Source organism: Perognathus longimembris, chromosome 2 (assembly GCF_023159225.1).
Source record: "Perognathus longimembris pacificus isolate PPM17 chromosome 2, ASM2315922v1, whole genome shotgun sequence".
NCBI lineage: Eukaryota > Metazoa > Chordata > Mammalia > Rodentia > Heteromyidae > Perognathus > Perognathus longimembris.
Window position 1 is genome coordinate 74001954 of NC_063162.1, and position 14203 is coordinate 74016156.

The following is a 14203-nucleotide window of genomic DNA, read 5'->3' on the forward strand; positions in this document are numbered from 1 at the left end:
GTGGGAAATTAAGGCAGAAAATTAAATTACAAGAAGTGATTGCAGAATTCTACACTCATCTAAGAAACATACCCCACCTCGTTGCAGTACCAGAGGGTTCAACTCAGGGCCTTGGTTCCTAGGCAAGTGCTCTGCTACTTAAGCCATACCTCAAGCCCTCCTTGCTTTAGGTTATTTTTCAAATAGGATCTTGGTTTTTGCCTTAGCCAGCCTGAGACTACAATCCTGCTATCTGTGTCTCCTATGTATTTTGGATTAAGACACATGCCACCATGCTCAGCTGATTTGTCGAGATGAGATCTTGCTAATTTTTTACCTGGACTGGCCTCAAACCACAATCTTCTGAACTCTGCCTCCCAAGTATTTGGGAAGCATTCCTGGCTCATCCAAGAGTCTTTTTAAAAAGAAATTTATTTATTTATTTATTTATTGTCAAAGTAATTTACAGAGGGGTTACAGTTTCATATGTAAGGCAGTGAGTACATTTCTTATCAGTTACCTCCTCCTTTGTTTTTCTCCCACTTTCCCCCCGTCCCTGGCTCCCTCCCGACCTTCCCCTGAGTTATACAGTTGGTTTACAGCATATTGTCTTGTAAGTATTGCTGATGCATTGGTTCACCTTTTACCCTTTGTCTCTCCATTTTGGTGTTCCCCTTCCCTAGTTCTGATAAATGTTCATACAATACCCAGTGTACCAAAGTCAGTTACAGTGACATCAGGGGAAGAAAGACAAAAGAAAAAGGCATAATTTCATATGGAATGTTGAAAATAACAACAACAAAGACAAACCACTTATTTCTAAATCTTGGCGTTCATTTCGCTTAGCATCATCTTACATGTTCATATGTACCCTAGGTACTCTAGGTATTGTAAAGAGCCAAAAAAGTAACAGTGGATGAGCAACATCCATTCTATCCCGATTCAGTGTTAACAAATAAAACCTCTATATGCCAATTACACTGAGTGAATCTGCATCTGCTCTCTCACTGCCTTCTTAGGAGACCACCAAGGCAGAGAGGGTTATTTGCCCAAACAGTAAACAAACAGAAACAGGGGACACAAGATCTTGAAGAAGCACCAAGTCTTCCTCTTTACTACACTGGTAGAATTCTGTCTAGTGAATGCACATGAACGTATTTCAGTTTCTCTTGTTCCAGGCACAGAGACTCACCTTTCCCCTGAGTTCTTTTGGATACCACTCTGGTTAAAAAAAAAAAAAAAGAAAAAAAAAACAACAACAAACTTTCCTAAAACACATCAGCAAAACAATAAAGGACTTAGGAAATTTTCAACAGATGTTTTCAGAAACTTTGAACCATGATCTGAGTCCTCAAAGAATGATGAACGAGTGGGAAGAGCTCAGTAACACCCCTCTCTAGTTCCTACAAATCAAATTACTAAAGTACACCACTGATTGGAAAAACATCAGGGAAATGCCTTCACTATATATTCTTTTAATTTCCTTTGCATGAAGTGTTACAGAGATACAGTGTTCATCCAAAGAAACCTTTGGAACACTACAAAAACTTCTGCCAAACCAAGGAAGAAAACAGTAAATTTTCAACAATGAAAATCCACATGAAAGAATTCGTGCTAGCATAAATCTTGCGGAACAAATGAACTTAAAATCGGCATCATGTACATGTCTGGTCCACTAATACAGACTGACTCGCTCGGATAATAAATAACTTGTTCTGAGCAATAGAGGCAAGGAATCAGAGAACAAAATCCAGCTTATGGTAATTCTAAGTAAATACGGGACACCTGCCAACACTGCCCATGGAATTTCCAAATATGTTACATATTTTCATCATCTTTAAAAAAAAAAAAACCTAAAGGATGATTTTTGTTGTTGTTAATAGGGCAAGCAAAGATCTTTCCTTATGTACTCCAGAGCATGAAGCATAGCACAAAATTTTATACAGATCATGGGAGAAGTACAGGCCAGGGCACAGTTCTGAAGCAATGTCAGGTTACCGGCACAGGGCTCCAGGGGAAGCCCAGGGCAGGCTGGGTTATTCCATTGCTAATGGGAGGAAGCTATGTTATCAGTACAGGTTCCACAGTAGAGGAACACACACACACCAACCCCCTTCCCCTGCTATAGCTTTCTTCTACCATATTTTAACAGGTAAAGACAATCTGGAAAGTACTATTGAAAACTCTGCCCACAGTCCAGTTGTGAAGGGCTTCGTAGCTTACTGCTACCAATCTGCCACACCTGAGTCCATGTCAGAGCTTCCCCCAAAGAATGGGTAAATCTGAACTACAGCGTGGAGTCCAAAATAGCAGTGAAAAGCTCTGTAGTAAATGCCACCACACTTTTTCTTCACATGCAATCCTGTGAACCAAATAGTTCTGGGTGCCTCAACATACCAAGTGCTAGATTTCATATGCAAGGGATTTTTTGGGCTATAAGATCATTAAAGAAAGGGTATTTCCAGCCAGACATCAGAGGCTCACACCTGTAATCCTAGCCACTTGGGAGGCTGAGATCTAAAGATGGTGGTTCAAAGCCAGCCCAGGCAGGAAAAACTATGAGACTCTTATCTCCAATAAACTACCAAAAGAGCCAGAAGAGGGCTGGGGATATGGCCTAGTGGCAAGAGTGCCTGCCTCATATACATGAGGCCCTGGGTTCAATTCCCCAGCACCACATATACAGAAAATAGCCAGAAGTGGCGCTGTGGCTCATGTGGCAGAGTGCTAGCCTTGAGCAAAAGGAAGCCAGGGACAGTGCTCAGGCCCTGAGTCCAAGCCCCAGGACTGGCAAAAAAAAAAAAAAAGAGCCAGAAGAAGAGCTGTGGCTCAAGTGGTAGAGCTCTAGCCTTGAGCATAAAAAAATCAGGAACAGAGCCTAGGCCCTCAGTTCAAGCCCCAGGAAGAAATGAGGGAGGAAATGGAGGGAAGGAGGGAGAGAGGGAGGGAGGAAAGGAAGAAAAGAAGGAGGGAGGGAGGAAAGGAAGGAGGGGAGGAGGGATCCCAATGCCTTTTGGATTCATGTTCTAAGATAAACCTTTTATCTTCATGTAAGACAATAATTTGAACTATGTGAGACTCACACTAAGAGAACCATTGACAGAAATAAACGACTTCTTGTTTTCTTAACACTCTCAAAAATAACCAGAGCAACAAGGGCCAGATGCATAGTTCACACGTCAGAGTATTTGCCTTGCTAGCAGGAAGCCTTGTGTTCAAATCCAGTACCTCAAAAAAAATAATAATAATTCACCAGCACCCAAATTCAACAGTGCCAGGGTTATGAAATCCTAATTTAAACCATCACACAGAACTCGGTAATTCTTCTTGACACCTAAAATAATACAGAAAGACCTTAAACTAGTTACACTTTCCTTCTGAATGTATTTTGGCTCTTCTAATATTAAATGTTTCTGAGTGAGGAGGAGGTTCATAGTTGGGTTTTTCTTTTCCTTTTTTAACCACACATCCTCTTTAGAGAACTCTGCCTAGTCAACCAGTCGGCTCAGAAAGCACGTGGCAAAGCAAAGAGAACACAAATTAATTAAATCCATAGTTAAGCAATAAAACTCATTTTCCTTAATAGCTGCAACCTTTTCAGTGGTCACAGTGTCCCAAGGGAGAGAGAAGGCCACACATTTTCAACATTCGGTTGTTAAAGTAACTGTGAAAAATCATCAGCACCATAAAAAATGCCTTTTGGCCTTCCAACAAGCCTTCACTCGGCCTGGACCTACCCTTCGTGTCTAGATCCTTCACTTTTCACATTCCCCCGCACCCCAGCACAGAAACAGGACTCCCCATAGCCTCGCGCTTAATCCCAGGTCCTCAAAGCCTCCTGGTGCCCACCATACCCACCTCAGTTCTTTCCTCAAACTCCCAGGCTCCCAGCCCAGGGCCATCTCACGACACTTCTGAACCCAGGGCCTGGGCTTAGGATATCTGCCTTCCATGGGGTGACTCAGCAAAGCCCCAAGGGCCTGTCCCTTCCCAGTGCCCAAAGGAAGGATGCACAGCCTTGGTTTTAGACACCTCTGTGTGATATTGTCACACTTCCCTTCTTCTTCCTCTTCACATATTCCTTTCCAAGCATGGCTCTGTCCCCTCCACTGTGACCTCTATTAAGGGGCTGGCCATATCTCAGCAGACCAAGCCACTGTTTTCCTGGTTCTGATGCCGGGGGAAGGGCATCTTTTCCAAGCCATCCTCCCTCCCAACTGCCCATGTGCTCTATCACGTCTAGACATTAGGACATCATGTGCATTCTTGACTGACGGCTGAGGTACAAACTCGGCTCCTACCCCCAACCTTTCTCCACCACACTAGCTGGATTGGTTTCCAGAAACAGGAAATAGAAGAGGAAGCTCATATACAACTTGATTGAAAAACACTGGTGTTTAAAACTTAAAAGACTCATCGGCATATACATTTCATCCTGGCATCCACAAGGAATTGATTCCAGCACCATCAAAGACACCCAAACCTACCAGTGCTCAGGCCTTTCCATCAAATTGTGCAGCATCTGCACATAACCTACCCACATTCTCTCTTCTACTCTACATCATCTCTAGCTTACAACACCTGACACCGTGTGAGCACCATGCAAATAGTTCCTGTGCAATCTTGTTTAGGAAAGAATAACAAGTCTGTACATGTTTAGTAGAGGTATAATTATTTTTCAAGTATTTTTAATCCTCAGTTGAGAGAATTCACAATTCCCCAAACATAGCTAGGGCTCTTCCTGTGAATTTTCACTTGCTTCCTCTTCACCCATTTTCTTCTTCCATCTTCACCTCCCCAGGAACACCAGGTCATCCAAGCTCTCATCCTGTTCAACCTCCAAAACTTAGCTGAAGGTCATAACATCTGGGAAGCCATTCTTGAAACTCCCCTGGCTGAAATGTGTCAAGCACAATGCAGATTTCCAGGCCTCTCCCAGTATGTTGTGTACTGCAGGTACTTAATAAAATTTACTGGTAATAAACAACAAGTGCCAATTACAGCACTTCCAACAAGCCACAGAAGTAGAACAGGAGGAGGATAGAATTCTCTAGGCCTCCTGCCCCTCCTGGGTGCCTGGGCCCCATCGATCTTACCTCCCGGAGAGCAAAGCTCTCCTAAAGGGATTACATGAATTCATTTTCAATAGATGCCTGTTTTTTTCCTTCAAATTCACTTTGGTTCCCCAAACTATTGGTGGGTTCTTGCTTTTCTCCTTTTGATAAGCATTCAGTTATATATATTTAAATGGAAACCCTAGTTGAGGTCTCTGAAGTTAGCTCAAGGCATGGGGCACAGAGTAAGAGCAGACAGGTCTAGCTACCATTCTCTGCCATTTCCTGGTCCCCAGACAGGGCAGCCCCACACCCTGGACTTGGTCAATAAGCCCTAAATTACCCCAAGCCAATGCAATTTTTTTTAATGAACCACTTTTCACACACTGTTCTCCCAAAGCATCTGGAATTATAATCAGAGGGGATAAACATAAAGTCTGACTAGCCATTTGAGGGCTTAAATCGTGTCCTTGAGAGTTCATTTAACACAGGCTTTTTATTGCTCTTCAAGGCTGGACCCACCATGAATCCTGCAGGCAATTTCACTTATTTTGGGGTAATGGGAATTTTATAGTCAGACCATTTCCTCAATCCCATGAGAAGAAATCAGACTCATGAAGTGAGTTCTTAAAGACTACTGAGTGTGCGTCCCTGGCTTCAACATTCTTTCCATAGACCTCGTGTTTTTGCTTCCAACTAGGAATTCAACATAAGATCAAAGTGAAATAATTTACAATAGGATAAGAGAGGGTAGAAATCTATTTCACTTAACTTCTTCAAGGTTGTAGGAGTAAAATTCCAAACACATAGAATTATCACTCCAGCAGCAGAGAGATAACCTAATTGTACTTCCGATCCTTGTGCTTGTTGGCAAACGTAAAACCATTAAGTCCTCCTTCCAGTACCATAACTTCAAACTACTATAATAATACAATATCTAGCACTGCTCATAAGATAATAAATAGATTCTATGGCCCACAAATAAACTGAGCTTCTTTTCAATAAAACGGGCTTTTGAAGGCTTGGCATGGTGGCTCAGGTCTGTAATCCCAACTACTCTGGAGGCAGAGGTCAGAAGATCACTGCTCAAAGCCAACCCTGGTGAACGATACTACAAGACTCCATCTCCAACTAGTAGGGAGCAGGTCTGGAGGAGTGGCTCAAGTGGTAGAGCACCAGCCAAGAAAGCAAGGTGAGCAAATTCAAAGCTCTACTTTCAAATGCCCATACTGCCCCCCCAAATAATAATAATAATAATAATAATAATAACAAAGAAAGGGTGGAAATATAACAATGAAATCTCCCTCCATATAACTAATGTGAGCTAGTTTTTAAAAGAAAACAAAGGAAAGAAAAAAATAATAAAAGCAAAGAGGGCTGGAGTGAGGTTCAAAAGATAGAGTGCTTATGAAGCAATTCGAACTCCCAGTACCACAAAAAAAAAAAAAAAAAAAAAGTTTACTTATTCAGGGATATCAGGTTTGGTCCATATATCTATCTCCTGGAGCTTCTCCCAGAGCTGAATGAAGCCAACTTGCGTCTGCCAAGTTCAATCTTCAATAGGGGAGCTTTTATCAAAGAGGAGCCAAGGACTAGAGGCATCCTTGGTCCCTGTAACAATGCAGAGTCCCACAGCCAGTCAGTTTCCTCTTATCTGTCCCCTGCTTTAACCAGGCTCCGTTCTGGATAGTTGAAGCCCAGCTTCACCTGCTTGAGATGATTTCAGAACTATGGCTAAACAGCCAAGCACATTATCCTTGTCTCCTGTGCCTACCCCCATCTCCTATGTGAAATTAGGCAATCGCCTTTAACGTTTGAAGCACGAGATATTAAAAAGCCCATCCTAACACCACCACAAAACTGATAATGACTTTAACCTGTGGTCCAGAGGCTTCTGTGAGCCTAGCAAACATCTGGCACAACAGCAGCTTGGGACTCATCCCTCACCCTGGAGAGGGAGGAGAGAAATCCCAGCTGTGGAGCTGACTCCTCCTCCAGGCTAGAGTGCGGGGAGCGACTATGGACTTGGGGATTCAAACTTGTCGATGAAGGCTTGATTTTTTAAGTTGTCCTTTCTTTTTTTTTCTTTTCTTTTTTTTTTTTTTTTTTTTTTTTGCCAGTCCTGGGACTTGGACTCAGGGCCTGAGTACTGTCCCTAGCTTCCTTTTGCTCAATGGTAGCACTCTGTCCTTTGAGCCACAGCGCCACTTCTGGCCATTTTCTATATATATGGTGCTGAGGAATCAAACCTAGGGCTTCATGTATAAGAGTCAAGCACTCTTGCCACTAGGCCATATTCCCAGCCCACTAAGTTGTCTTTCTTGATTGACCCACACATCATGCAGGCACATCTCCTACCGCAGGACACTTGGGAAAATAAAGAAAAGCAACCAAACACCTGGCATGCTGCCCAGGGCATGCTGCTGGTTTAACAGCCAGCTCCCTCTGAAGAAAACACACTGGTTTCATGTGCTCCAGCCTCTGAGATCCGATGCTCCCATTGTAGTCAACAGATTCCAGGCTGCCAATGAGCAGTCACTGGAACACAGGGTTAGGAAGAAAACTGTTCTGAGTAGTGGTACGCACAGAATTACAAGTGGAACACCCTGATGCTACAAATTCCAAATCGAAAACTTTCTGAGCACTGACAGGACAAGTGGAAAATTCCATATCCTGGAACTTTGTTCCCTGCACAAAGTCATTGTAAAGATGGTGGAAAATTACCTTTGAACTGTGTGTGCCAGGCTATGTGAAACTCTTTACACTTAGGTCCCATCCCTGAACTGTCTCCTATCTATGTAAACATTCTAATACCGGAAAATAAAAAATCCAAAATCTGAAAGATTTCTGGTCCTAAACATTCTGGGTAAGGGATATTCAACCTGTCTTTATTTTAACATTAGATGCTATTGACTCTAGAAAAGCTCTTATCTTCCTAAGAAAGGCCATGAACATCTGGCTAGAGCCCAGCTGTTACACCCCAAATCCTGCTGTTTGTCTGTAGATAAGCATAGGTAAGAAATGTAGTCATTATTTTTTATGTACATTATATAAAAAATCAACTCTAACTTAAGCATTGTGATGGCGGGGTGGGGGAGGGGGGAAAGTGGGAGAGAATGGAGGAAGGGGCAACACTGACCAAGCAGCATTAGACTCATAGCCTGTCTTGCAGAATTGCAACTTCTCAGTGTGACTACTTAACAATGATGATAATAATAAATTTTAGAAATCTAAGATTCATAGTAGTGATATCTGTTCAATTATAACATTATATCCAGCCCGCCTTCTAAACCTGCTATTTGCAAAACATAGGACTAGAGGCATAATTCAAGTAGCAGAGTGCCAGCCTTGAGCGAAAAAAAGCCAGTAGAGAGAATCAGGGCCCTGAGTCCAAGCACCACCACAAGTCAAATTAAACTAAAACGCACATGGTTTGGCAAGGAGAGCATGCTCCCCAGTAGTCACCAATCCTGTGGGACATCACACCTCTTAGAGAACTCATTCAGAACGCAGTGTCTGGTGGAAGCCATGGGAAAGCCACCAGCTGAGGAAAAGATAAATGTGATGTGGCATATGCATGCAGCAGATAGGAACAATGCCATGATGCATGTTACAACATCAAAAAAAAAAAAAAAAAACTCTGAAGATCCCATGAAGTCAAATAAGACAGACACAAAAGATTCCATTTACATGGGGTACCTAGAAAAGACAAACTCCAAGAAACAGGAAGCAGACAAAGTGACCAGGGGCTAAAGGAAGGGTGTGGAGAGTAAACAGGGGAATGGTTTATAAAACAAAAAAGTTCCTGAAATCAACCACACTAATGGTTATATAGCACACTATTCTTTCTGCTCACGATGGTGCTCTATCATTTGAGACATACCTCCACTTCTGGCTTTCTGCTGGCTACTTGAAAGTAAGAGTCTAGTGAACGTATATGCTCAGGCTGCCTTCAAACCATGATGCTCAGATCTCAGCCACTGCAGAATGACAGCTGTCAAACCCCAGCACCTGGCATGAATGGACTTAATACCACTGCCCTATGTCCTTCAAATGGCTAAAACAGTCCGTTTTGTGTTGTGTATTGTCTACTACTTGTGGAGATTGTGACTCACTTGGTCTGGGGCAGAGCTAGGTCAGCTGGATAGTTCACAAGCAGTTCTGGCAATCTGAGGTTGGGAAGTGTGGGACCCAGTCAAGTCGAGCCCCTGCATGTACCCACCGTCTGGTAAAAAGAAGCACGGCCGAGGTCGAGTAACTGAAGTGACAGTCAGAAGTTGATTCCATGTCTATTTCCAAGTCTTGCTCCTTCTGCGTTTCATTCTTCAAATAACTGGGAATCTTTATGACTGTTCCACAGCCCACAGGCCACCCAGGACAGACAGCCTTATGTAGAAGCCTAAAAATGCAAACTTATCAGCCTGTCTTTTGCATGCAGCACCACAGGGCAGCCTTGCCCCTAGAGGTTTGAACCTGCTGCTTTTGCTTCTGCACCCACAGCATCATCAGAGTGGCCAGGCCACCGACCAACAATCCAACAGGACAAAACTCAAAGGGCAGGTTCAGAGAGGGTGCTGACAGAGGTTCCAGCACATTCCACAGGTTGTTCCTAAGCTCAGCATCAAGCCAGCCGGTGCCCAAGCATGTCTGCAGATAAACATCTCCAGTCTTTAAACATTACGCTTCTGGAAGCATAATGAGCTGGCCTGGCTCTGGCATGAAGAAACTCTCCATGAGGAAGGAGGCACTCAAGTTCATGAACATACCAATGGACTTTGGTCATCTCCATTATCATATCCATCCTGTTAAAATCTCAGCTCAATGCAGACACCTCTGAATTAAAAAAAAAAAAACAAAAACAAAAAAAAAACACGTCTCCTACCAGGGGGCATGCTGGGAAATACAGGTGGGACTGAGGAGCAGGGTCACACCTTGCCTGTATGGGAGACACCAATGTAGAGGGAGACAGGGAGAAGCCATGGACAGCATTTGCTGTACACTGCAGGCTGCTGCCTTCTAGCTCTAAAAACCATTCTCTCCTGAAGTTTCTACTCGCATGAATCCGGGAGCTGTTCTTAGTCTGGTTGGTAGAATTCTAAGACGGTCCTCCAAAAGTTTCAACCCCTCACGTACATCACCTGTGCAAGCCTCCCTAGAGTATGGACAAGACCTATAGCTGTGATGGATGTCACCCCAGAGATAGAGGAGGAGGAGAAGAGAAGGAAGAGGAAGAGGAGGAGGGGAAGGAAAAGAAGAAGGAGGAGATGACGAAGAAGAAGAGATTACATAGGTGTAAAGTCTTTAATCAGTTTTGAGTTACCTGGTTGGTTCTAAGTGGGCCTGACCTACTACTATGTGATGCTGGAAAACAAGTGTACAATTGAGAGAAACACTCTCCTCCCAGCATGGAAGAAAAAATACATCCAAGAGTTATAAGAAACTGAGTTCTGCTGACCACCCTGTGAGCTCAGAAAAGTACTCTGGTCCTCAGATGTGAGCCCAGACCTGGAGGACACAAGACAGCACAAGCCCAGCAAAGCTGCACACCCAGAATCGTAACAACTGCAAACTGAGATAATGAGTACTGTTCAAGGGGACCAAGTTTGGCATAACTAGTTAAGCATGAAAAGAAAAGCAGTTGTCTAAGTACCAGCAACAGGAGACACTGGTGTCAGGCTGGTGGCCACAGGAGAAAACATCTGCATTACCAAAGAACCTTCCATGCTGTCTGCACAGAACATTCAAAGAGACCGAAGCCACCATCCTTCTCTGACACGGTGAAGAACATTCTCAACTTGGCCAACATTAGAAAAGTAAAAAGCAATGTACTTAAAGCCAGCGGCAAGCTTCAGAAATCTCATCTCCTAATTTAAAGGCAACCACAAATTCCCCCACTTAAACAGTCTTCCAAAATTGTACAACATCTGAAAAACAAAACCCCTGAGAAAATAGGTTGAGACAAATTTGACAGGGAAAGCTGATCCCTGTTTCAAGTTTCCTTACCAGTTTAACAACAAGAGCAGATTTTTGTATAAAGTATGATTTTTAATGTTAACAAGGTCCTTTTAAACAAGTAGGGTCATTTTTACTTAAATGCCAAAATAGCCTGGTTTACATTATGGGGAGGCAATCTATGAATTACATCTTATACATCTTTTTTCAGTTAGGGAAAATGAGGCAGGGCTGAGGGGAGAAATCCCTGTTGTTAGGGGGTTTGTTTTGTTCTTCTTTTGAAATATATTAGCAATCTCTACTCAAATTTCTGGAGCTGGGTAGATAAAATGAGTTGCACTGCATAGGTTAAAAGGTAGACACAGGCCTTCCTGAATCTGAGATTTTCATTAAGAAGCATATCCAAAGTCCCCTTGAGCTCTAAGTCATGGTAAAGACAACAGTGCTGGAATGAAGTAGTTCTTTGGTGGGGGAGACGTACATTTTCCAAAGATGCTTTAAGTGACAGAGTAGAGTCAGCAGTAAAGCAGAGAAGAGGAAAACTAGTGAAAAGAGATGTCTATGTGAATGGAATATCTCTCTCTCTCTCTCTCTCTCTCTCTCTCACACACACACACACACACACACACACACACACACACACACACACACACTTCACACAACGAAGAAGGGCTAGCCAGAAAACAAAGCAGAGATCTGGGTACAGGTGGCTCATACCTGTAACCCTAGCTACTCAGGAGGCTGATATCTGAAGACTGCAGTTTGAAGCCAGCCTTGGCAGGAAAGTTCATGAGACTCATCTCTAATAAACTACTCAGAAAAAGTCAGCTCAAGTGGTAGAGTGCTAGCCTTCAGCAAAAGAAACTCAAAGACAGCACTCAGGCCCTGAGTTCAAGTCCCAGAACTAGCCATAAAAAAAAAACTGAATATGAAGCACAGTATCTTGCTCACACTATACATACTTTTGTGTATTTTTGATTGTGTAATGCATCTTCTATGAAAACCATTTAAGCCTAGTGTGGTGTTGTAGGCCTCTAATTCCAGCTACTATAGAGGTAAAAGGAGGAAAACCACCCAAGACTGGCTGGCTCTCCCACCTCATTCAAACAACAACCTGAATGACCGACAAACCACTGGCTCACACTACAGCCTGAAAGACTGACTGACAGACCACTGATATAAAAGCAGGCTCCCCCTCCTCTGGGACTCAAAGCTCATGGCAAACAACAGGATACCTGGGCTGCTCATATTCTGCAACTGCCAGCAAATGTGTCCAGACCTAAATGGGGGCAAGCAGGTGTAGGAAGAGTGCTCTTTGGTGCATGGTTATAAATGGCAAAGGAAGTCTTTTTAAAAGCAAACAACCAGCTTGGCATAGAGATTACTCCACCTTTTCATCTTATGGAAACAATGGGATCATTTACTCCACCGATGCAGTGTGATTATTCTCACACAAGATGTTTAAGATACATTTTCTCCTATTTGTAAGCAGTGGAATGTCTCCATCACAATCACAAAGCAATATTCTGACTAGCACAATCACCTTCTAGGTCATTGCCAAAGTAACACTAAGACAAGACACCTACCTATTTCCAATCTGGTACTCTATGAACAGCAGCCTGTAATTAACAGTGCTCAACCTAGTGTCCTTACCCACCATCCTCTCTAGCTCTGGTCAGGAATTGGTCTTTATGGATGCGGAAATTTCCTTAAAACACCACAGGCCTGTGTCTGTCTAATTCTTATTTCATCAAAAATTTGGATGGTTGGCCTGATTTTGGAAATATGTGTATAAGAGTGATATTCTTCATGTTCTTCTGTTCCCTTTTATAAGATATTATCAATATTTTTAATCAAATATACAAGTTAAAACTATGTCTGAATGTGGGGGTTCATGCCTGTACTACTTGGGAAGCAGAAATTGAGAGGCTCTCAGTTGAAGGCTAGCTCTAAGGCAAAAAGTTAGCATTTTAATCAAAGCAGTGTATGGGTGCAAGAGTCTATAATCCCAGCTACCTAAGAGGCCTAGGTAGGATAACCACCACAGTCTGAAGCTGGCCCTGAGTAGAAACATAAGACTCTACCTGAAAAATAAAGCCAAAAGGGCTGGAGGCATGGCTCAAATGGTAGAGTACCAGCCTAGCAAGCCTGAGACCTTGAGTTCAAACCCCAATAGTATCAAAGCTAAACAGAAAACCAAAAAAAAGTTAAAACTATTAAATTAAGATTCACAGAATCATAATCCATAGTGAACCAAGACCAAGTCCAAAGAAATGGAAGACAAGGGAAGTCTGTAGGGTGAAAAAGCCCTTGTTAAAGGAAAGTATGCTCACTATCTTTCATCAAAGTATTGCAGACAATTAGTATTTCGTGCTACGAAGAAGATGGACCTATAAATCTTGAAACACACCTTCTGCATTTGTGAGCCACTAACAGCAAACATGGAGTCGCATAACAGATGCATTATTGTTCATGAAAGAACCCCAAATTAAAGTGTGGTTTCCAGTCCAAATAAACACAGAAAGGCTGCCAAAGCCCTCTGCCTGACTCCCCATGACCTCATTTGTTTTCGTCAAACAATACTGAGTTTTTCAAATTAGATTAATCTTTTGCCCAGTTATTAGGCCATTTGGATAAAACTTTATGACCATTATTAGCATAAGAATAACCTCAAAAGTTCACTGGAAGAATTGCTTGAGAAGACTCAGTTGTAATTTACTTATGTTTTTGTTTTAGAGAACATTCTGGCTTCACATAAGAATAATTTGGTGAATAGCACTGTCCCATGAACACCTGGCCCCTGAGTCAGTAACTACTTGATGAATTAATGAAGAAATGGAACCTATGAGCATCTGATTAAAGCACAGAAGATACAAACCTATGCAGTCTCTCTCTCTCTCTCTCTCTCTCTCTCTCTCTCACACACACACACACACACACACACACACACACACACATCCTTTCTAAGAATGTAAGCTGCCATATTTCTGTCCTTGAGTAGCTATCACTTCCTCTTTGGTTGCAGCAGAGGAAGATAAATAGAAAAATAAATTGGGATAGGGTTGTGTTACTTTACTGTCTAGCTTCTTTCCCCTGCCCCAAACAATCACCAAACAAGAACCTAATACACTACTTGAAGTCAGTGCATATGTAGGGAAGCTTAGGACTTGGTATTTTACCACATGTCCCATGTGCTCTGGAGACAGGTGGGCAATGTC

General features: G+C 42.7%; 1 protein-coding gene across 1 annotated transcript in view; it reads right to left on the reverse strand.

Annotated features, from left to right (window-relative positions):
• The window catches only part of Bmper (BMP binding endothelial regulator), a 213671-nt gene that overhangs the window by 163836 nt on the left and 35632 nt on the right, over positions 1–14203 (reverse strand). The window lies entirely within an intron of this gene.